At 37.3% G+C, this 25,983-nt stretch overlaps 1 pseudogene; it reads right to left on the reverse strand.

Moving 5' to 3' along the window:
- Nucleotides 1-15,186: 15,186 nt before the first annotated feature.
- Nucleotides 15,187-15,256, reverse strand: LOC116275123 (annotated as a pseudogene).
- Nucleotides 15,257-25,983: the final 10,727 nt, after the last annotated feature.

Raw genomic sequence — 25,983 nt, forward strand, 5'->3', positions numbered from 1 at the left:
ATATTTTAAAGAACTATTTTTTTTCCCATATTATCTAATTCATTCTCTGACCAACAAGGAAATATTCTTTGAATAAACAAAGAAGATTATACTGTTTTAAGGAAATTAGAAATTGTATCACCATGGTAGAATTTAGTTTTATATGTGATTAAAAATTATCACTTCTTTGGCAAGCTCTTTTTTTTTTCTTTTAAATGTTCTAAGGGTTTGCCTTATTTTGCTTTAACTTATTTTGTTTTTTCCTGTCTCTGTTATTTCTAAGTCCAATTTTAAAAATCTCATCATATATTGAGAACAGATGGACACACAGAGGGCAACAGCACTGGGGCCTATTGGAGGGTAGAAGGTGGGAGGAAGGAGAGGATCAGGAAAAATAACTAATGGGCACTAGGCTTAACACCTGGGTGATGAAATAACCTGCACAACAACCCTGCATGACACATGTTTACCTATGTAACAAACCTACACATCTTGCACATGTACACCTGAACTTAAAAGTAAAAAAATTCATCATATATATTTCCTGGTTATTCCTTATTTTTATTTCTTCTTTTTAAAACTTTTATTTTAGGTTCAGGGGTACATGTGCAGGTTTCTGGTACAGGTAAATTGCATGTCAAGGGGTGTTTGGTGTACAGATTACTGATTTTTACTTGTATTTGCATTAAATCACTCTTAGAAGTACACATAGAGCTACAGAAAACTACAATATATTCCTAAAGAATACAGTAAGTGCTCAGTAAAAGTTTATTCTATTAAGTAGCAAAAATAAGATCTAATGGAAGAATCTAATTGCCTAGAAACACTTCATACATTCATACAAATTCATATTAATTCAGCAAATATTTGTTGATTACTACTTATCTATGTGCCAGATGCTGCTGCAGGTGCTGAGAACCTCTCTGAATACATTTAAACTGAGGTTTCATTCTACTTACTGTGGCTTCACTGTGAATTACTCTTGAACTCAGTGGCATAAAACAATGTATTATGCTCATGGATTGTCTCGGTCAGGAATTCTGACAGAGTATAGTAGAGACAGCTTGTCTCTGCCACACAGTATCTGGGGCCCAGCTGGGAGGCAGCTTGAAGGCTGAGGCTTGGAACCATTTGACGGTCTGCTCCCTCACATATCTGGTGGTTGTTACTCGCTGTCAACTGTGTGTCTGCACTCCTATACAGGCCTTTCCATGTGACCTGCTCTCCTTACAATGTGGTGGCTGGGTTCTGGGGGTAAGTGTCCCGAGAGAGATTGAGCCAAGTGGAAGTTCTATTGTTTTTTTTATCACCTAGCCTTGGAAGTCACGTAGTGTTGCTTCTGCCAGACTCTTTCAATTAAGATGGTTACAAAGATCCACTTCGATTCGATGTGGAGAAACATAGACACCATCTCTTGTTGGAAGAGTTTCAACATATTATAAGAAGAAAAGCAGAAGGGATAATATACGTATTGGTGTGGTCATCTTTGAAAAAATCCAATCTGCCACAGTCTGAATGACAAGATGCAGTTAGGAATGTGAAAATCAAGAAGAACATTCCAGGAAAAGGCCTTGGTAGAAACTAACCTGGTGGATACTTGGGCCATAGGTAGAAGGCCAGGGTAGCAGGATATAAAGAGCAAGGGCCAGAGTGCTACAAGGTAAACTTGGAGAGTTGGGCAGGGGCAAGGCCACGGAACACTGAGAACTGCCTCTGCTTTAGGCAAAAGGTAAAGAAGACCAGGTTTGTCTTGGGGATCATTCATCCCTTGTGGGAATCTCTTATTATTGCTTTGGTCAGTTTGACAATTTGGGCCTATATTTCTCTAGATTCTCATAGCACTCTTCTTAGCAGTGCTTTCATCTGAAATTCTCACTGGTCTAAATTTTTCCCTTACTAGACATGGGACACTGTGGGGTAGGGTGGGGAATATAAAAAACCACTTGATTTCTCCAGCTTTTCAAGGGCCTTTTAATCTATTTGAATAAATTTGGGCACACACACATACACACACACACACACACACAGATGTTAATTTAAATATGAGTACAAGTTGTGTCAAATATGCAGTAAGAACCACATGTGCTTCAGAAGTCAGAAAAAGAAGAGATAATCAAATATCTAATGAAAAAGAATTCATTGCAGTAGGTCTAAAGGAAAATATTGTACATCTATCTGCATCAATGGTTAAAACTTCGATTTTTAGAAATAGAAAGAAATGCCATAGACAAAATAAAAAGATGAATGATAAACTAGAAAAAAATTCACTGCACACATGACAAAGGCCACTCTTAGATAGAGATAGCTTATACCATTCACTGCACAAAATTGAAAAATTAAAAAATGAGCAAAAGTACAAAGCAGAAGCTCACAGAAAGGAAAATATAACCAATAATCATGAAAAGATGTTCAACCTCATCAGAATAAATAAAATAAATCACTTTCACCAAATTTACAATGTTGACATTTGGTAAAACTCAGCATTGGTGAGTATGTGGGAAATATCAGCACTGTTGTAAACCGTTGGTATAAACTTTTTCAATGGAAACTTGGCAATATTTGGTATTTAGCATTTAAAATGAGTATTTTCTTTGCTTTGGCATTTCACTGTTTGAAAATAATCTTATGGTTATACTTACTCCTATATGCAGTAATGTATGTTTGAAGATATAAATTTTTATAGTATTTGCTTATTTTTATAATAGCAAAAAATTAAAATTACCCAGATAACCTTCATTAGGGGACCAGGTTTATAATTGTAGCACATTCAGAGGAGTATGAACCCTGAAATATCATGCAGAGAGTAGAAAATTAAACAGTGCTGAGAAACAGAAGTATAAACACCAGCCAATTCATAGATTATTATATAGAGCAAAAAAGTGGGGGACAAGGGAAGAATATGACATCACAGTGACAAATTCTTCACAAAAGGTGACAGATTTGCACTAAAGAGCAATGGGATATTTATAAACAAGATACCATGTTATTAGTGACCTATTTGTATCTCATTGGTTTTCTAAACTAAAGAACATTTAAAATCTCAGACTTAAAATTTCTATCTAAACATAACAATTGTAAGCACATTATTCGTGATACTTGCTCCCTTCAAAACGCAGGCATAGTTGGAACTTTGTAAAGCATGGGAAGGCAAAAGATAGAAGTCTACAAATCTTGAAGGCCCAAGTAGACTCCAAGTAGGAATGATCATGTTTTCTTGCTGAACTCAGTTCTTTCCATCCACCCTATCCCCATCCTTTCATATTCCCAACACCCCCACAATTGAAACGAGGGAGTAGACTTGTGAGGTGTCTGCCTCACAATTCAGTGATGAATTCGGTCTGCCTCATTTCAGTGATGTCTGCTACTGAAATTAGGGTAGAGTACTTTTGCAATTATAGCTTGGAATAGAATTTTCTCAAAGGTGGAAATTTTTTAGATTTGATAAGAGGAGTCAAAGAGGTAAAACAATGTTTTATGACTTTTTGACTTTAAATTGAGAGTACTACTTATAGCCTATGCTTTGGCACACCCAGCCAGCAAGGATGGCAAACAGTATAATTTGAGGGGCACCAAAGAACCTAAGATATAACAGCATATCAGTGCTTGACATTCCCCCCAATAACTTCACTACCTAAGGACCTTGTAGAGACAGGGTCAGAAGACATATAGTATTCTTCTTTAATTTTAAGATCAAAATAAATGCACATGATAGAAGGTATGTGATAAAAACGAAAATTCTTTCTAATTCTTTCAGAATTCTATACTTCAAAGGCTACCATTAACGTTTCATAAACTGTATGTCCTTCCAGAATTGGATTATGTACATTTTATATATTTAACAGTATATGAACTGGTGGTCATTTACCTACCTCTTTCTCACTAAGAAAGTTTTTAGTTGTTCTTTAGTTTTCCTATTTAAAAAAATTCAATGATAAATGTCTGTCTTCCACACCCATATGCATGCACATACACATTCTATGGCAGTTAAGAGCAAAATTCCAAGTTAAACAGAATACCAAGGATAATCTGGAAGGGAAAAAGCGCACAAAGGTAGAAGGCAGCCTTTGTATTGAAAAAAAAGGATCCATGGCTTTAGTCTGTTTTTTTTAAATTTTGTTTTAAGTTCTGGGATACATGTGCAGAACGTGCAGGTTTGTTTCATGTGCCATGGTGGTTTGCCGCACCTATCAGCTCATCACCTAGGTTTTAAGCCCTGAATGCATTAGCTACTTATCCTTATGCTCTCCATCCCCCTGCCCCTGAGACAGGCCCCAGTGTGTGTTGTTCCCCTCCCTGTGTCCATATGTTCTCATTGTTAAGCTCCCACTTATGAGTGAAAACATGCAGTGTTTGGTTTTCTGTTCCTCTGTTTGCTGAGGATGACGGCTTCGTCTATGTCCCTGCAAAGGACATGATCTCATTCCTTTTTTATGGTTGCATAGTATTTCATGGTGTATGGTGTATATGTGCCATATTTTATTTATCCAGTCTATCATTGATGGGCATTTGGGTTGATTCCATGTCTTTGCTATTGTGAATAGTGCCACAATAAACATTCACGTGTATGTATCTTTATAACAGAATGATTTATATTCCTTTGGGTATATACCCAGTAATGGAATTGCTGGATCAAATGGTATTTCTGGTTCTAGATCCTTGAGGAATCACCACACTGTGTTCCACAATGGTTGAACTAATTCTCACAGGCTTTTCCAAAGCAGCTGGTGTAACCACCTTCTTCATCCTCTTTTTTACTTCCTTGAGCCATTGTGGGGATTTCTTCCCTTGGCTCCTTTACAGATGAGAGTTCTTTACTCATACCTTGGCAGCATCTATTGAAAATAAAATGTCACCCTATGGCCCAGCAGTAACATCTCTAGGTATCTATCCTTGTAATCTTTTGCCTTTGCACAGGGGACCATGATAAGGACATTCAGTGCTGCATGGCTTTTAAGAGGCCCAAAGTGGAAATGACCTTTAGATCTTACGGAATGGGAATAGCTAAATAATTATGGTGAAATGATAAGAGGAAATGCCATACAGTACTTAAAATGGATGACTAAACGTGTATCAATATGATAGATGTCCCAAACATATTTTGCACTGAAAATAGCAAGTTGCAGAACAGTATGACACCATTAATGCAAAACACCTAAACCCATATTATATGTTTTATGTGAATTATGAATATGCATATTGTGTGCATGTAAAAGTGTGTGTGTGTGTGGGGGGGACCTCATTACCTCTGGGAATATGGGGAAGGGATTAGGATGAGGAGATTGGTCAAAGGGGATCTTAGCTATATCCACAATATTCTAACTTTTAAAAGTAGAATTGAGTCATACAAATTACTTATGGAATTAAATATCTAAAGAATTATTAGATTTCTGCCTTTACAGAATGTCTGGATAGGGTAAAATAATCAAACTGGGTTCTGTGGAACACTTGGGCTCTGTCAAACATCAATGGGTATTTGTTGATTTCTAATGTCATTAATCATATAGAGGTCACAGAATAAAATAGAATTAGCACTGGACTCAGAGGGATCAGAAAACTCAAACTTTCCTTCCATCCTCACTTTCTGCCAGGGAGCTTGTCAAAGATGGAATGGCTCTAAATGACTCTATAGCAGCTTTCCTTTCTTTTAGCAGTGTTATAATATTTTGTTAAATATATGTCTTTAGATTTTAGGACTTTGTTTCAGGCCTTTGTAAATAAGAGGATAGGTGGGAGAGGTAAAGAATGTATTCTTTCTGCCATCTACATATAAACTCAGAATCTCTGTGACCTAGTAAAGGTTCAAAGAAGCCTGCCAATGGCTTATTTGCAATATTAAAAGATGAGATGAGACCTAACAGGACCTAGCAGATGACATCTATCTTCTCTCTTGATAAGCTCTCCTCCATTCTCTCCCATTTCATGATATAGGAAATCATGCTGTGTGACAGGAGTAGGTTAGAATTGGAGGAAGAGATCTCAGGCAGTTGTTATCAGTTTGGGGCTCTGTAAATTCTTTGGGAAAACTTCTCTTGGTCAGGTTAATTCCAGGAGTCTCAAGGCAGTGGAGGGAGGATGCCATGAGGTCAATGAAATCCCTTGAGATTCTACTGGTCTTAGCATTCTATATTTTTAATTTTATGCCCCAGAATCGAGGGGACATGGCCATGGGAGAATGTGGCTTTATAGCCATAATGGTAATCTCCTCCTCAAAAACATTTGGGTGCTCAAATAAGGAAACACTGTGTAAAACGAAGTTAATATGTGTCTGTACTGCAGGACTCTTCATAGCCTTTAAAATGCTAGTCCACCCAGGGACTCTCCAAAATTAGGGTAGCATATGCAATGGGTTTCTACATGTGTTTGATTTTTTTTCTCTTCCCTCCTTACCTACCCCTGTAGTAAATAGCACATATGGAATACGGGATGGTAAAAGGCAGAATGAGAAAGTGCTACCTCATCTTAGTGAAGTTCAGTGAAGTTCTCAAACTGTTATGATGGTTAATTTTATGTGTCAACTTGACTGGACCATGGGATGCCCAGATATTTGGTTAAACATTATATCTTGGTGTGTCTGTGAGGGTGTGTCTGGATGAGATTAGCATTTGGATCAGCAGACTGACTAAAGCAGATTGTCCTTTCCAGTATAGGTGGGCTTCACCCAATCTGCTGAGGACCTGAATAAAAAGGTGAAGCAGGGAGAATTCACTCTCTTTGCCTGAATTTTTGTGCTGGGACACTGGTATTCTGCCCTCAGACAGGGACTCACATTATCCTTGTATGATCAGTGCTCCTGGTTCTCAGGCCTTTGGACTTGGACTGAAAGGCCGTCACAGGTGTTTCTGAGTCTCCAGTTTGAGATGGCAGATTGTGGGACTTCTCAGCCTCCATTATTCAATAAGCCATTTCCTTATAATAAATCTTATATATATTTATATTTTATTGCTTCTGTTTCTCTGGAGGACCCTGCCCAATACACACCAACTAAAAGGGATGCTTACTGGACTCCATACTGGGTTCTCACACTTACTATAGCAAGAAAAGAGTAGAGATTATGAGTAGCTTTGCTAGTAAGAGCCTACAATTCCATCATATAAAGCCTACTGTCAATTCAAGCTGAAGTACCATGCCATTGGTATGTGCTGCCACCACCAAGTTGGCTCTCACAGGGACTGGCACACAGCCACACACATCCCTGCAATCATGACCTTTGATAGTGAGGTGAGGAGCTGGATAACCAGGCGACATCTCTGCTCCAGCCAGAGATGACTGGAGGCAATTCATGGTGAAGATGGATGAAGATAAAAATTCAGGTTTGGGGAGTTTGTGGGCATTTAGGAGATTCTGTTATCCTCTTTCTTGATTTCTTGGAGGACAGTGTCATCTTAACCATAACTGACGTCTGTCTGAGCTGCTTGGGAGTCCATGATGATAAATTACCGAAAAGACTGAAGCAATTATCCAGTTAATTTAGGTTGAGCACCTATATTATCTTCAACACCACAAAAATGTTCTTCTCCTAGCAGGAGATCTCCTCTATTAATATTATGATTGCCTAATAAAAAATGTGACGTAAAGCAGAGGGCAGCTACGTCTACATGTGCTTGCTGATGAGGAACAGCACACACAAATGGTGACAGGTAATGATTAACTTAAAGTGTCTAAATACGTCTGAGCCCTGCTGAATAAAATGCTTAAATCTAAGAATGGCTGTCGGTGCAGGAAGGGTGTGTGGAGTATTTCCAATGTCTCCTTTCTCTTATAGTAGCCTATGCTAGATGAAACTACGCGTTCAAGATTCCACTGCTGCGTCAGTGCTGTGACATGGTTGGGAGCACAGGCTTTGAAGTCAGGAGCCCGAGGCCAGGTCTCAGGTGTGCTGTGTCCTAGTTGTGCATGTTTGGGCACTGGGCAGGTTTCTTGTAAGAATCAAGAGTAAGTGCAAGAATGTTAAGTGCTAAGCAACGTGCTGGGCATGGAGTGAGTGCTCAGTAAATTAAAGCTGTTATCATCACCATCACCATCATCATCACCATCACATCATCAACATGATCATGTTTACACCCAACAGCTGGGACAGGTGCATAAGAAATAATTTGGCTTCTAGTTTGAAAGAACTATGAAATAGGATCTATACACAGATACATCCTAGTTAACTATGGGGAAGTGGCTTTTTCCTTAAAAGTTTCAGAAAGAGTTCTTCAAAAAAGTTGGGCTTTGGTGGTTTAGTTGTGGAATGGTGGTGAGATGGGGAAAGGACATAGGTTATGCATTCACAAAGTCGGGTTTGAATTCCAGCTTCACTCCTCACCAGGTAAGTGACCTCAGGCTTTACTTTCTTGAGCATCCATGGCTTTATCTACAAAATGGGATAATGGGCCAGGTGTGGTAGCTCATGCCTATAATCCTAGCACTTTGGGAGGTCAGGATGGGAAAATTGCTTGAGACCAGGAGTTTGAGAGCAGCCTGGGCAACATAATGAGACCCTGTTTCTACAAAAAATTAAAAAGTTAGCTCAGCATAAATTAAAAAGTTATGCATCAATTAAAAAGTTAGCAGCATAGTCCCTGCTACCTGGAAAGCCAAGGCAGGATTGCTTGAGTCTAGGAATTTGAGGTAGTAGTGAGCTATGATTATGCTACTGCACCCAGCCTGGGTGACAGAGTGAGACCCCATCTCTAAAAAATAGAAATAAATAAAAAACAAATGAATGAAGCAGGGATACCAATTCCTGGGCTTCAGGGAAGATTGTCAGATAACATTTGAACAGCATCAGGCACATACAGGTTCAATAACAGCTGGCTCTAATATCCAATAGAGACTGGGCAAGCTCTTGTGAACTTCAGGGGAGCATTTTAATCTGCCTTTACAACATGAAACACCCAGCTAAAAGGTGGCTGGATCTAGTATTTCAGTTAACTTAACCAGCACAGCCAAATCACAGCTTAGTTGCTGGGAGCTATGGTGTCACTTAACAGAAAAACCCATAATGATATAACAGAGCCAAGAAAATCTTCTGAGACATAGAAGTCACTCTGCCAATACAAGGTATCATTATAGAGGTGAATTCCTAAAACAGGCCAGATCTGTGACTCCCTGGTGCCCCTGCCAGAAATGATCTCGAAGTGGTAGATTACAACAGCTAGGGTACATCTACAAGCTGCCTGGGACTTTCTTGTCTTCTCCTCACAGTCAAAATGGCTTCCTGGCTTGGTTCCACCAGCTTTGCCTTCATTCCTACACCAAGAGTCATGACTGCAGCATGCCTTCAGGATGACTGTGTATCATGGGCTTTGGCTTCCACATCTCAGCTCCCAGCCAGTCCTCCCAGGGGCTTGGAATGGCTTCTGCTCCGGCTTGGCCAGCCTGCTGGGGGAAGGATCCAGGAAGAGGGCAGGAATGTGGAGGTGGCCTGCAGGGGACACCCCTATCTGAGGAAGCATCTTGGGAGAGTGGCAATATCTGAGCAAATGGGGAAGAGCAGAACTGGCTGCCTTGAAGTTCTGAGGGGGACAAAGAGGTTGCTGTAGCATTTGTAAAGTCAAAACCTGGAATCAACCGGAATGCTCATGAATAGGAGAATGGTTGACTAAATGAGGATGTATCTGTGCTATTGTAGAATTACCTAACTGTTACAGAGGGAGTCAGAGCTCAGTCCTTTCACTCAAAGGAATGTCAGTGCTATTAGGAAAACAAAGTGCAGAGCAGTATATGTGAAACCACGTCCATATGTGTACAAATAAGATTGGCTTCCCTTTATTATCTATTGTATGCCAGGGACTGTGCTAAGTGCTTCTAACTAATGCGTTAACAATTTGAATCTCACAACAACCTGATATACGTATTAGACGTTTCCCTGGAGAACTGAAGACATTTAGTAGAAGGAGGCAGATGGTAAAAACCTCTCTCTATACATACTCTCTTTCATTTGCTTTCAAGTGTATGTGAACTGTTGAACTTGTTTGGCTGTGTCTGTACCATTACTGAATTTAATTTGTGTTGTCTGACAGCTTTTCAAAGAAAACACCTTCACTGAATCCTCAGGGCCCACACATAACATACACTAAAAACCAAACAGAAATAAGGTCCTACTCACCACAGACTACCAAGAAAAGCCTTTTTCTCCGGAAGTACATTTTCGAGGCCTTAGGTGAAATATACACTGCCTAATAAAACCCATACTTGAGTGGAGGGTAAAGGCAGGAAAAAGACAGGCAGAACAAACAACTCATTTTCCAAGAGTTCAATTTCAAATTTTTAAAAATTGTACCCATAGCTGGCTATGTTAAAATGTCCTTTTAGATAAAATAAATTGGTATAAATCCAAAAGGGTCAGACAGTATCTGTTAATTATTATTATTTACAAAATACTGGAAGTACACAGGGAGCTTCAGGGCCATGTACAGGTTACAGTTTCTCCCTTGAAGGGTTCTACTTGTTTATAGATGAATCCAATACCCAAGAAAGCAGGTCTGCCTGTGGATTTATCAAATACCATATTTCAATGGGGTATGGGAATGTGACAGTAATTCTGAACTTAGGTAAGTTTTAGAGATTAATTTCAGTACAAAAGAGAAATAGTTTAAGTTACTCCCGATGATAGAAAAGCAACATTTTGTCTGTGTAAAACCTTCAGACTACACACAAAAAATGTACAACATGTTAGAACATAAAAATTACCCTTAATACTACTCTTGGAGATAATTTCTAACATTTTGGTAGATTTCTATTCATCGGATAGTGCCTGTTAATTATTATTTGTAAAGTATTGAAAGTGTACAGGGAGCTTCAGGGCCATGTATATGATATGATTACTCCCTTGAAAGGCTTGACTTCAAAGGTTTTCAGCAGCTATCGGACAGTAAGTTTGAAGATCTACTTAAAGTGGATAAATTCCTAGAAAAAAGATGAAATGCCTAAACTGGTATAAATAAGGTATAATAAACTGGTATAAATAAGAAATATATATACATTATTTTTTTGTTTTGAGATGGAGTCTTACTCTGTCACCCAGGCTGGAGTGCAGTGGCATGATCTTGGCTCACTGCAGCCTCCGCCTCCTGGTTTCAAATGATTCTCATGCCTCAGCCTCCTGAGTAGCTGAGACTACGGGCATGAGCCATGACGCCTGGCTAATTTTTGTATTTTAGTGGAGATGGAGTCTCACTACGTTGGCCAGGCTAGTCTCAAACTCCTGACCTCAGGTGATCCACCTGCCTCAGCCTTCCAAAGTGCTGGGATTACAGGAGTGAGCCACCACGCTTGGCAGAAATATGTAATTTGAATATATCAATGAATATTAAATAATTTGAAATGATAAACAAAGATCCTCCTTACTCAACTCTAGGCCCAGACGGTTTTATTAGAAAGTTCTACTAAATTTTCAAGGAATATTAATTCCCATCTTATATAAGTTGTTTTTGCAAAACAGAAAAAGGGCAAAATCTATACGTATCATTTTATGTGTAATAAGCATAGACTCATTCCAAAATTAGATGAGGATAATACAATGAAGAAAATAATAGCTCACTTTTTAATGTATAATTATATACATTAAAAGTTTTACATAATATATTAGCTAAACTAATTATAGATTTAAAGAAATACCTTAAGATCAAATAGGGCTTATTTTGTATTTTTTTTTTGAGATGGATTCTCACTCTGGTGCCAAGGCTAGAGTGCAGTTGGATGTGATATTGGCTCACTGCAACCTCCGCCTCCTGGGTTCAAATGATTCTCCTACCTGAGCCTCCTGAGTAGCTGGGATTACAGGCGTGCACCACCATGCCTGGGTAATTTTTGTATTTTTAGTAGAGATGGGGTATTGCCATGTTAGCCAGGCTGGTCTCAAACTCTTGGCCTATTAGAGTTTATTTTAGACATGGAAGGATGCTTCAATAGAGAAAATTCATTTGTGTATGTTAGTGTATTAACAGACTAATGGAGAATAATAGTATATGATTATATCAATCAACCTCCAAAATATAAATTTGATAAGGTTCAACACAAATTTATGATCAAAATTCTTAGGGAATTAGGAATAGTAGGGAATTTCCTTAACTTGGTAAAAACGATTTCTACTAACAATTTATAGTAACTCTTATACTTAATGGAGAAACTTTAGACTTATTTTCTCTATGCTAAAGTTAAGACAAGGATGCTTACTATTACCACTAGAGGTCTTGGCTAAAGCTAAAGGAAAGACAAATAAATAAGAATGAGGGTTAGAAAGAGTAGTAGATTATATTCTTATTTCCAATTATCCACTACCACCTTCCCTGCAAGAGTTTTGCACTTGCCTGCCCATTACCATGTGATTTCTAGAGCCTTCCTCTGAGAAGAGAACACTTTTTACCCTATTGTCATTTTACTTAACCATGGAATTTGTTTCAGCCAATGAATATGAATGAATTTGACAGTTATGAGCAGAAGCTTTAAAAGTCATTGTGTAGATCCGCTGGTTTCTTTGCATTTTTCCTCTGCTCTGAGAATACTGTGTTCCTGGGGCTGCTGCTTCTGTTCAGATCCCAGAATAAGAAAATATACAGAGGGAGCTGCAGTCAATATATACTCAACATGTTACATAAGTGAGAAACAGATGTTTGTGATTGTAAGTCACTGAGTTTTGGGAGTTATTTGTTATCACAGCATAACTTAGTGAGAGCTGACTAATGGAGAAGGTAAGAGAGAAAACTTTCTTCATTTGTATATGATATGATCATTTATCCAGAAAAATCCAACAGATTACAAAAGCAAAGTGTTAGAACCAATAAGAGAACGATTAAAATCATTGGATACATCAATCCTTTTTATTTTTTTTAGTGCTAGCAATAGTAAATCAGAAAACATAATAAATAATAATATATCATTCCCACAACTAATAAGTCTATTAACTATATAGGAGCTAATTATATTAATAAAATAATATAAAAGCTATCTGCAGAAAAGATGATCTGAATAAGTGAAGAAAATTCCTGAGCTTTTGGATGAGGCAATATTATACTAGAAAAACATAAATTCTCCATTTAATCTATAAATTTGATGCAGTCCCATCAAAAATTCTACTTATATATTTTTGAGCAATATAATACAACTTACTCTAAAATTTATGTGGAGGAATAAAAGTTTATAAACAGCGAAGTCAAGCTCAAAAAACATAAGTAGAGAATGGTCTTGTCCCACTAGATATGAAAACATGTGACAAAGTCACAGTAACAAAAACAGTGCTACATTGGTGCAAACAAAACAAAACACACAAGAAACCAAAAACCCTAGATAAACAGACCGATAAAATAGGACACAGAGCTCAGACACAAACACATGTATATAGGTGGAAACTTAAGTATGATAAAGAGAATATCATAAGTCAGTATCTATCAGCTTACTTTGGGAAAATTGGCTCACTATACACAGAGTAAACTAGATCCTTACCTCACATAACAAACAAATGTGGCCCCCACTTGAATTAAAGATCTAAAAGCAAAAGGTACAACTATTCAGTTAAAGGAGCATGATGTAGGAGAATATCTTGGTGACTGAGCTTAGGGCAGGAAAACCTTTTTAAACACAAGTTCAAAAGGCATACTCATAAAGAAAAGTGTTGATGACTTTGAACATCAACATTATGGCTTTCTGTTTGAAGAAGACACCATGAGCAAATTTATTACACACATGTCAACATGGGAAAAGTATTAGAAATGTCTAAAACCCACAAGGGCCAAATGAATAACACAAGTAACTGCTGCAAATCAACAAGAGAACGGCAGCAACCCTCAGCAGAAAGATAGGCAGAGGATACCAACAGGCAATTTACAGGAGAGGAAGCTCAAATTACTACTAAACATATGAAAGAAATGATGCCCAAATCCTGAGTTATCGGAGAAATGTAAATTAAAACAACAACAAGTTGTCTCATGTTTTACTTATTAGACTGGCGGAAGTTAGAAAGATGGATAAGACCAGGTGTTGGCAGAAATATTCCCACATACAGACATACAGGAATTTTATCGTTGCTGATGGAGTCACTGCGTCATTACTGCAGCCTTTTTGGAAAGCATCTGTCACTACTTAGTCAACTAAGAAAATGTACACTCTATAACCCAGCAATTATACCTCTAGGTATGTACTTCAAAGAAAATATTGTATGGATCCTTCAGGGGATGTGCATGAGGATATTAATTACATGTTACTTGTAGCATTAGAGACTTGGAAGCAACCTGTGAGTCCGATAACTGAGAAAGCAGATGGAGAAAATGTTGAGGACACACATTCTGGAGTACTAAGCAACATTTAGAAAGAATGAATTAGAGGTACACACAGCAACATATTGTGAATTCTGGATCTTCAAAACATAGTGCTTAATGAAAAAAGTAAGATCAATGAGATGTATGATAGTTTCACATAATTACAAAACATTGTATAAAATAATAATTATTTTGCAATATACATATACAAAAAAGCACATGTTAACACATTAGAGTGGTTGACGAAGGTGGAAATGGAGCCCAAAGAAGCACAGAAAAAAGTCATTCTTAAGCCCATACCCAGAGGTAATAACTATTGACATTTTGTATCATCTCATAGGTCATAATAATAATGGCTATGGTTTACAGATCACTCACTGTGGGGCAGGAACTATGCTAAATGCTTAAGATACTTTATCCATTGAATCCTCCCAGCAACCTCAGGAAGCCAATTCCATTATTATTTTCTTTAAAGAAGAAAGTGAAACTGAGAAAGATTAAACAATCTGTCCAAGGTCATCTAGCTAGGAAGAGAATGGATTTGAATCCATGTCAATCTGACACTAATATCTTTGCACTTAATCATTACCCAGGTTTGCTTTCATCCAGACTTTTAGCAACATGACACCACAAGCTCACATTTCTTGTTACGAGAATGAGATCACACCACAGTACTGCTTCATAGCATGCTGTTCAAAAAATTTAAATTTTAACCATAGAATGAATCTCCACCTTAGTAAACATACATCCTCAATCTCATTTTAAAAGGCAGCATAGTATTTCACTGTCTAAATGAATGATGGAGGAATATAATAGAATAATGGGGGATGATTCTATCTCCAAAAGCTAAACATTTAACAGGCCCTGAAAGAAAGACTCCACCTATGTTAGACATGTGTTGATTGAAGAGGGGTTCTTTTGTGCGCGCGCGCGTGTGTGTGTGTGTGTGTGTGTGTGTGTGTTGGGGGTGGGTTTCTTCTTCTTTTTGTAAAATGCAGAAAATCTGCTAGACAAATTCAAAAAGAGCAGTAACGCTGAGAAGGAATTCTTGATAACTATTAAGTAGTGAGGAAAACAAGAGCTACTGGATAATCTTTCCACTTAATTGGATAATCTTTCAACTTAATTGGACCCTGGAAATATGTAGAGGATGCATTTTGATGATTTGTTACACTGAAAACAGTGCCACCAGATAATGTAACCAATACAAATACAATTATATTTATTTAAGGCAGTGGTTATCTTTTAAAAGATAGACTTTTGGATGTTGTTGAAAGATGCTGAAGGAAGATGATAAATTTCACTCGTGGATTAGTCTTAGCTGTCTAAAACCAGTGATTTTCTCAATGAACTTTCTGGGCATGCCTCACAGAGCTAATTCTTAAGTAGATAACAGTGTCAAAGGATTCAAGCTCATGAATCAGTTTCTGCTAGTTAGTCTCAGTAATAACGACAGCACATGGCACGGGAACAGAGCTTTACACTTCTTAAACTCAAATAGCCACTGGCATATTTGATTGTCCGGTTAGCCAAATGAGCTATATTGGGTAAGTGACATTATCACCTCCTTGAAGATGAGGAAAAGGTTTAGGAGATTTCGTCAAGTTCCACAGTAGTATCTTTTTGGAAATTCCAAGCTCGGTGCTCTTCCTCCTACTTCATACTTTCTCTGAACCTGGAGTAAAACATCATTGTTTATTCTGAATTGTACAAAATTATTAATTTTTAATGATATATAGAGAGTACAGCCACAGTAAATATCAAAACTGATTTTTGTGCATGTCCAGATGAGCTTGCTTTGTTGCACACATGCAGATGTGCAAACTAGCATTTTAACCAGCAGAATAACTTGCTTTTATTTCTACACTGGGAATTTTGTTTAGAGAGCACAGTGAGGTGGGAGAGCAGAGAGTATCCATGCTGTTTTGAAGTACACAGGATGGAGTTTATCCAGAGGCCAAGTTTTACAGGTATTGTCTTTTGGTCTCCCAGTGGGTTAGACAAAGGCCGTTTACTGTGATGTCATGTAATGAAACAAAACCAAAAACAATGCAGATTTCCTTCAGATCACAATCTGCTCCAAAGAACAGCTCTATAGAAGCCCTTAAAATGAACTGTTTAAATGAGAATCCATTTAAAACACATTTGCTGAGTGCCCACTCAATTATTAGCTTGCTGTTTTGCAAAAGTAATAGAAATATTTGAAATGCTGTCTGGTAAACAGAAGAATGTAGCTAACATTCCATTAAAATTAGAGGTGAAAAGTATCCTCAGAAAAGAGGGGGAGATAGATTACAGTGTTTTGGGGTAGAGGAATAGGGAAAGCAATTTGAATTAGACCTTCAAGGACAGGAAATAGTTTAACAGAGATGATGGGAGGCCGCAGGATGGGACAGTCCAAGAGTTCAGAGGTGGGGCAACTGATGGCATTTTCAGCATATCCTTGTTGAGTGCGTATGGCTGTGAGAATAGGGTTCTTGGAGTGTTTCACATGTTTTCTTATCCTCATTCTGCTGCCTCTGTTTGGTGAGCATTGCTTACTCCCTCTCCCTTTTTGCTCTCCTGGAAAATTCCTACTCATCCTCAAGAGTCAATACAAATATTTCCAACTTTGTATGCCCTTTTACTGACACTCCCAAATGTGACTCATCCCTGTTACTGTATCCAAACACACCTCCACTGCATTTGTCCCACTGTATGGCAATCATCTGCTTGGGCACCAGTGTCTCCTGCCAGCCTGGTAGCCTTGGAAAGAAGGAACACGCTGTCTTACCAGCCTTTGAATTTCTACTACCTAGCACAATGCCTGGCACACTGCTAGCTCTTAATAAGTATCCTTTAAATAGTTTTTCCACTTTTCTACCTAAAGGTTTACAAGTCTTTTGTAGGTTGTTTTCCTCATTACCTTATACCTTTGGTTGCTATCATAGTGGTATTTTTTTTTTTAATAAAAATTTTCCCACTGCTTATGGATGAATAACTAAATTTGCAATGGACTTTTATATATTAATATATCTAAAAATTACTTTATTATCTGAATTTTAAGAATTTGTCTGAAAATGTTTTTGTGCTATGTAGGTAATTTAGCAATTGCTAATGCTAGAGTTTTATTTTCTCTTTTTTAATGCTTATATATTTAATTTTTCCATCTTCTTGCTATTCTGGCTAAGATTTTCAATGTGTTATTCAATAGAAGTGGTGATAGAGGGCTTCATGGTCTTAATCCTGATTTTAATAGGAATGCTTGCAATATTTCTTCACTAAATATGATGATGGTTCCAGGTTTTCTATAGATACCATTTATCCAGGTAAGAGGCTTATTTCTTACTCCTAGTAGCTAATAAATTTTGTCAGGAATGGTTGTTGAATTTTATTGATTCCTTTTTCGAATATGTTGCAATGGTCATATATATTTTTTTCTACTATTCACTGGATGATGTGGTGAACTATATATTAGTCCGTTCTCATGCTACTATGAAGAAATACCCAAGACTGGGTAATTTATAAAGAAAGAAGGTTTAATTGATTCACAGTTCCACGTGGCTGGGGAGGCCTCAGGAAACTTACAATCACGGCAGAAGGCACCTCTTCACAAGGCAGCAGGAGAGAATGAATGCAAGCCAGGGAAATGCCAGACACTTATAAAACCATCAGATCTGGTGAGACTCACTCATTATCACGACAACAGGGTGGGGGAAACTGCCCCTATGATTCAATTACCTCCACCTGGTCCCGCCCTTGACACATGGGGATTATGGGAGTTACAATTCAAGGTGAGATTTGGGTGGGACACAGAGCCAAACCATATCAACTACATTAACAGATTTTGTAAATTTGAATTAAACTTGCATTTTGGGAAAAAGCCCAAACCCCAAATTATGAGTCATATTTTTGTACATTGCTTAATCTAGTTTGCTAATATATCATTTAGGGTTTTTGCATCTGTTTTCATGAATGAGACTAGAAAATAATTTTTTCTTCTATTTTTCTTTTTTTCTTTTTTGAGATAGAGTCTTGCCCTGTTACCCAGGCTGGAGTGTAGTGGCACGATCTCGGCTCACTGCTACCTCTGTCTCCTGGGTTCCAGTGATTCTTCTGCCTCAGTCTCCTGAGTAGCTGGGACTACAGGCATGTGCCACCACCCCCAGGTAATTTTTGTATTTTTAGTAGAGCCGGGGTTTCATCATGTTGGCCAGTCTGGTCTTGAACTCCTGACCTCAGGTGATCTGCCCTCCTCAGCCTCTCAAAGTGCTATTTTTTATGTTACTTTTCTCTATCAAGTTTTATAAGGCTGTAAAATGAACTGGAGAGTGTTATCCCCAACCATTTTCTTCTATTTTTTGAGTAAGTTTAAGGTTGAAATGATCTGTTCATTGACTACTTGGTGGAACTCACCTATAAAACTGGATCCTAAGTAATCTATAGGGAAGATTTTAAACCACTGATTTACTTTCTTTAGTAGTGATAGCATAAATTAAAATTTTCTATTTTCTAAGATTGGTTGTGGCAATTTTCATAGCAATTTTATCTACATTTTCAAGTTTGTTGACATAATGCTGTTTATAACATTCTCTTGTTTTATTTTTTAAAGATTTACTGTGTAATTTAAGTGCAATAAAATGTACCCACTTTAAGTGTAAAGTTCAGTGAGCTTTGTTAAATGTATTTGGTTATGCAAACAACACTACAATATGCTTTAGAATACTTTTCTCACCTCAACAAAGTTCTCATGCCCTGTTATGCTCAATTCCTGCTTTTAGACAACTAAATATCTGTTTCTGTTCCTACAATTTTACCTTTTCCATAACTTAATATAATTGAAATCATGATATTTAGTCTTTTATACCTAATTATTTCCATTAGAATGTTTTCATCCATGTTGTTGCGAATATCAGTAGTTTGTTTTTCTTTATTGTGGAGTAGTATTCCATTGTATGGATATACCACATTTTGTTTATTCATTTTTCAGTTGATAGACATTTAGATTGTTTCCACCTTTTGGCGATTACATACAATGACTGCTATGACCATTGTATACAAATATTTGTGTGAACATATGCTTTCATTTCTCTTGAGTAGATACCAAGGAGTGAAATTTGTGTATTGTATAGAAAGCATGTCTTTAACTTTTTGAGAAACTACCAAATTTTGCTCCAAAGTGGCTACACCATTTTGTGTTCCTATCAGTGATATATGAGAGTTCCAGTTGTTCCATATCACTTTGTCAACACTTGTTATCATCAGACTTTAACAATTTTAAAGAGTCTTAGCCATTTTAGTGTATGTGTAGGCATATCTCATTGTGGTTTTAATGACCAATGATATTGAATACTGTCTCCTGTACTTCTTTGCATATCTTCTTTCATGAAGGTTATGTTCAAATCATTTGTCCATTATTTACGCATATGCCCATTTACATTTTTACTGGATTGCTTTCTAATTTTGAATTGTGAGTTCTTTTTATGAAAGGTCTTCAAAAAGTTCATGGAAAATGGAATTAAAAGATGAAAATAAAATTCATTTCTTTTTTTTTTGAGATCCCAGCACTTTGGGAGGCCGAGGTGGGTGGATCACGAGGTCAGGGGTTCGAGACCAGCCTGACCAACATGGTGAAACCCCGTCTCTACTAAAAATACAAAAATTAGTTGGGCGTGGTGGTGGGCACCTGTAATCTCAGCTACTCAGGAAATTATTTCTTAATATAAGCTCTATCAAGGTCAAGACACTTTTGTAAGCAATAAAACCAGCCATTTAGCTCATCTTAAAGAACTGAGGGTCCTGGGAATTCAACCACATCAATGCAGTTTTTTTTTTTTTCTTTTTTAAGAGACAGGATCTCACTATGTTTCCCAGGCTGGTCTTGAACTCCTGGGCTCAAATAATCTTCCCACCTTAGCCTCTCAAAGTGCTGGGAATACAGGAATGAGCCAATGTGCTTGGCCCCATAAACGCAGTCTTTTTACATTGCTAACTGAAGAAAAATGAGGGTTCTTTACAGATTTTTTAAAACTAGGAAACAAAAAGAAGTCAGAAGGAGCCAAAGGACTATAAGGTGGATACATAATGATTTCTCGCCAAAACTCTCACAAAATTGCCCTTGTATGAGAACAGGAATGAGCAGGAGCATTGCTGTGGTGGAGGAGGGCTCTCTGGTAAAGTTTTCCTGGACATTTTTCTGCTAAAACTTTGGTTAACTTTCTCAAAACACTCTCATAACATTATCATTCTTTGTCCCTCCAGAAAATCAACAGCACAATGCCTTGAGCATCCACAAAAACTGTTACCATGACCTTTGCCATTGACAAGCTCACTTTTGCTTTGACTGGACCATTTTCACCTCTTGGTAGCCATTGCTTTGATTGTGCTTTGTTTACAGGATTGTGCTAAGTAAATGCTTCAGGATCTTGATCCCACTTGTATACATTTGTATTGAAAGCTCTGCTCTTGTCTGCAGCTCATCTGGGTGCAATAGTTTTGACACCCAGTGAGGGAAAAGTTTGCTCAACTTTAATTTTTCAGTCAGAATGTGTAAGCTGAACCATGCTGTTAATTGTTGGTCCTCTTCAATTAGGGCATGAACAAGATTAGTTTTTTCCTGTCAAATTGATATGGATGGTTTGCTGCTGCAGGCTTCATCTTCAAAATTGTTTTGTCCCTTCTTAAATTGTGTTATCCATTCATAAACTGCTGATTTCTTTGGCATTGTCCCCATAAACGTTTGTAAAGCATTAATGAGTTCACCATTATTCCATCCATGCTTCACCTGAATTAGCTTTGTTACTATTTTTGGAGATAGGGTTACTATATTGCCCAGGCTGGACTTGAACCCCTGGCTCAATCGATTCTCCCACTTAAGCCTCCCGAGTCACCATACATTTGTTGTTTGTTCTTGCTTCAATTTTAGCTGAATTCATGTTTCTTTGATAGGGGTTATTTTCAAATTAATGTCTTATCCTTAGTGTCTAAAACTAGATCCTGTTCAGACATGTTACAACAAGTTAGTATGAGTTTATTCTGGTGCAGAAAAATTTTGAAATCCGTGCATACTTTTTTTTATAATATGCCTTTTCCATGAAGTTTTTGAAGTCCCACAGTATATTCTGGATACAAATCCTTTGTAAGACCCTCTTATCTTTTTATTTTATTTATTTATTTATTTATTTATTTATTTATTTATTTATTCATTTGGATACTGAGTCTTGCTCTTGTTGCAAAGGCTGGAGTGCAGTGGTGCCATTTCAGCTCACTGCAGCCTCCGGGGTTCAAGTGATTCTCCTGCCTCAGCCTCCTGAGTAGTTGGGATTACAGGCGCCCACTCCCATGCCTAGCTAATTTTTGTATTATTAGTAGAGACGGTTTTCATCATGTTGGGCAGGCTGGTCTTGAACTCCTGACCTCAGGTGATCCACCCATCTCAGCCTCCCAAAGTGCTGGGATTATAGGTGTGAGCCACCTTGCCCAGCCCCTCTTATTTTTAATGTCTGCAGCATACATATGCTAATTATATTTCTTTTGTATGTCCAGAATTATTTATTTGTGCCTTTAAAATTTTTACCTTGATCAATCTTGCCAATTATTTATCATATTATAAATTTTATTAGTCCTTTCAAAAAACAAACTTTTGGTTTTGTTAATCATTTCTAATTAATGTTTATTTAACTGACTTATAGTCATACATTTTTTCAGCTTTATTGGGGCATAAAGATTGAGATATATCAAATCCTCACATTGTATACATTAAATATTTCCAATTTTACTTTGTATTTTTTATCTATAAAATTGACAAATAAAATTGCATATATTTTATGTATATAATGTGACGATTTGATATACATATATATTGTGAAATGATTACCACAATCAAGTTAACACATTCACCACTTCACATAGTTACCTTTTTGGTGTTATGAGAACTCTTAAGATCTACTCTCTTAGCAAATTTCAATTATACAATATAATAATATCATCTACAGTACCCATGCTGTAAATTGATCCTCAGAGCTTATTTATCCTATAATTGAAAGTTTGTACCCTTTGACCAATATCTCCCCATTTTCCCCACCCCAGAAACTCCTGGTAACCACCATTCTACTCTGCTTCTATGAGTTTAACTTAAAAAAAATTCCACATGTGAGTGACATCATACATTATTTGTCTTTCTTTGCCTGGTGTATTTCACTTAGCATAATGCCCTTCAGATTCTTCCATGTTACAAATGGCAGGGCTTTCTTCCTTTTTCATGACTGAATAATATTTCATTGTATGTATATATGTCACATTTTTTCTTTATCCATTCATCCATTGATGGACACTTAGGTTGTTTCTATATCTTGGCTATTGTGAATAATGTTGCAGTGAACATGGGACTGTAGATATCGTTCTGAGATACTGATTTTGTTTCCTTCAGATATATGCTCAGAAGTGAGATTGCTAGATCATACAGTAGTTTTAGTTTTACTTTTCTGAGAAACTTCTGTACTATTTTTCCTAATGGCTGTACCAATTTACATTCTCCCCAACAGTGTACAAAGGTTCCCGTTTCTCCACCTCCTTGCCAACATTTGTTAGCTCTCGTCTTTTTGATAATAGTCATCCTAACAGGTATGAGGTGATACCTCATTTCAGTTTTGATTTGCATTTCCCTGATGATTAGTGATGTCGAGTACTTTTCATATTGGCCATTTGTAATATCTTTTGAAAAAATACTTTTTTTTTTTTTTTTTTGAGATGGAGACTCCCTCTTGTCGCTCAGGCTGGAGTGCAGTAGCACAATCTCTGCTCACTGCAACCTCGACCTCCTGGGTTCAAGTGATTCTCCTGCCTCAGCCTCCTGAGTAGCTGGGACTACAGGCGCATGCCACCACGCTGGGCTAATTTTTGTATTTTTAGTAGATACGGTGTTTCACCATGTTGGTAAGGCTGGTCTCAAACTCCTGGCCTCATGATCTGCCCACCTCGGCCTCCCAAAGTGCTGGGACTACAGGCATGAGCCACCGCACTTGGCCTGGAAAAATACTCTTATCTTTACTACTTATTTTCTTCTACTATACTTTCCTTTATTTACCTAGCAACCAAAGTAGTTAGTTAGCTATATAACTTACAGCATTTCTTAGTTTTCTAATGTAAGGATCACACTTTCCTTTAGCTGCTGCTTTAGCAGTTATTGTTGTCAGAGATTTTAATTCTATCTTGACTTTTTAAATTTCATGAATTAGGCATTTTTCCTTTGCTTTCAGTTATGCAGTAACACTATATGTTATGTCTGAAGATGTATTTTTTTTTCCATTTGTTCTTTCTCCTCTTCCTCATTTCTCCTCCTCTTGACTCATGTTTGGAATTTCTAAATTTGAATTGTTTTATCAATTTTAGAAAATTCTAAGCCCTTTTACTCTTCAAATATTTTTGCCCTCTCATTTTCTCTATGAGCTTCTTCTGTAACTCTAATAAAATGTATATTAGATTAAATTAGTTTCCTTTGTCTCTTACCCTTTCTTTTAATATTATTTTTTCTTTATGCTTCTTTCTGGATATTTTCTTGTATTCTCTCTTCCACTTTACTGGTTGTCTCTTTAGTTGTGTATAATCTGCTTTTCAATCTCTTCTTGAATTTCTAATTTTGATTTTTATGTTCTCATTTCTAGAAAGTGTTTGGTTTTTTTATGTCTACCTAATAAAGTTTAATAGTTTCTAATATCTTTGTTATAATTTTAGTGCCCTCTTTCTTTCAATATTTCTTCAACCCTGTTTATGTTTTGTAACTGATATTTTGAATGTAAGTAGACTTATTGGTCTGATTCTATAGTTTGTAGTTTTGACCATCTCTCGCTCATGGTGGTTTACTTCCTCGAGTGTTTATTTTTGATGGTGAATTCATTTTTTTTTTTTTTTGCAGAAACGTCTGTGAGATGTTTTTGAGGCTTGTGTTTGAAATGGATTTTTTTCCAAGAGGATTTGTGTTGGCAGAAGCAGGTTTCTGGGGGAATTCCTGACCCCATATTATTTTAAATCTCCTTACCTTCCCTTACCCCTCCTCTTCCTCCTCCTTTTTCTTGCCACAAAGATTTTATAAATTATCACCCCCAAACTGTGTTTGCAGTACTATAAACCTTAGGAATTCTCAGAAAGGTTCTCTCTCTCCTTTTTTAATATACCACCTAAACCCTTAATCCAAACAGGCATTTATTTCTATAAGCTCCCTCTGTAGGAAGGTTATTTTTTTATTTTTTTATTTTTTTTGAAAAATGAGGTGTGAACTCTGAGTTCTATGACTTCATGAATAGTCTCTGATCTGGTGTCCTACTCTGCTTAGATTTCAGGATTTACCTCCTATCTCTCGGAAGAAAGGGCTTTTAAAATTTAGATTCAAAGTCATCAGAAATTGGCAAATGATGCTATTACAAATACTATTCTGGTGCTTCCTAGCCTCTCTGGAATTATATTTTTAGCCTCCAGAGAATTCCCTACATTTGTGTCAGCTCAACATACGTATGTGTGTGTGTGTGTATTTGTGTGTGTGCATATTTGTGTGTGTGCACAGAGTTGCATGTACATGCAACACTTTTAGGCATGCTATATCAGAAAAGGGTTCTCTAAATAGCTAGTCCACTTCTGACTCAAAACAGAAGTCTTTACTCAGATGGTTTTAATGTTGTTTGGGATTGTTTAACCCAAAGTTTCATCGGATCATGCCTTACTCAAAAGCCTCCAGTAACTTTCCATCACACCTAGCATGACATCCAAAGTCCTCCTCATGGCATGCAAAGTCTGACAAAATCTGACTTCTACTACCTCTCCAACCTCATCTTCTCTTACTCTCCGTCTCACTGATTTAAATATTCTGGCTTCCTTGCTGTTCCCTGACTATGGCCACACACGCCTGCTGATGCCTCTGGCACTTTGTGTTTCTCTGCTGTCTACCTGGAACTGTCTCTAAATATTCATACGCCTTACACTGCCATTCCATTTTGGTCTCTTACTTGAGTGTCACCTTTTCTGAGATATCTTTTATTCTTTGTAAAATTGCATCCCTCATCATTCTCTCTTCTCTTTTTCTTCATAGTGCGTAACATACTATATGTCTATTTGTTTATTTATGTATTTAATCACACCATTAAAGCTTGTCTGCCTTGTTCACTGCTGCATTCCTATTGCTGAACATACAATAAGAGCTCAAATATTTGTTGAATGGATCATCATCATTTTAATGCAAAAATGAGTTATTCCCTTTTATTAAGGGAGCTATTTTCTGGGGCATGTGGCTTTGAAACTAATGCTGAAAGAATATCCTGTAACACACGGAATCATTTATTTTTATTAACAAGTCAATTGAGTTTTTTTGCAAAATGCGCAATTCCCAAGCTGCTGCTTAAAAATGAGGCAACTCATTTCCAAGATGTTTCCTGCAAGTTGATGGTGCTAAATATTTATTAAGTGCCAGTGTGCTAAATTAGGTGCTGGTAGACAGTGACCACATTTTAGTCCAGCCCAGTGGGTGCAGAGAGCACAAGGAGGGAAGATGTGGAGTTGGCCTGGTCCCCTTCCTCAGAGCCCTCAGGATTCACTTCCCAGATGAGGGGAAGTGATTTTAGAGAAGGTGGAATTATTATGTGTTAAGCGTTACAATGGCCCCAAGTGTTCAGGTAATTTAGATAAGAAAGTAGAAGGGGACCTTCTTCTGGGTGACTTGGTTGTTCCTGAAATAACTAGGTGCCTCTAAGTTTTAACTGAACTGGCTCAATAAAGAGTTGTTAAAATACGTTTTTGG

Source organism: Papio anubis, chromosome 5 (genome assembly GCF_008728515.1).
Source record: "Papio anubis isolate 15944 chromosome 5, Panubis1.0, whole genome shotgun sequence".
In the NCBI taxonomy this organism is placed as follows: domain Eukaryota; kingdom Metazoa; phylum Chordata; class Mammalia; order Primates; family Cercopithecidae; genus Papio; species Papio anubis.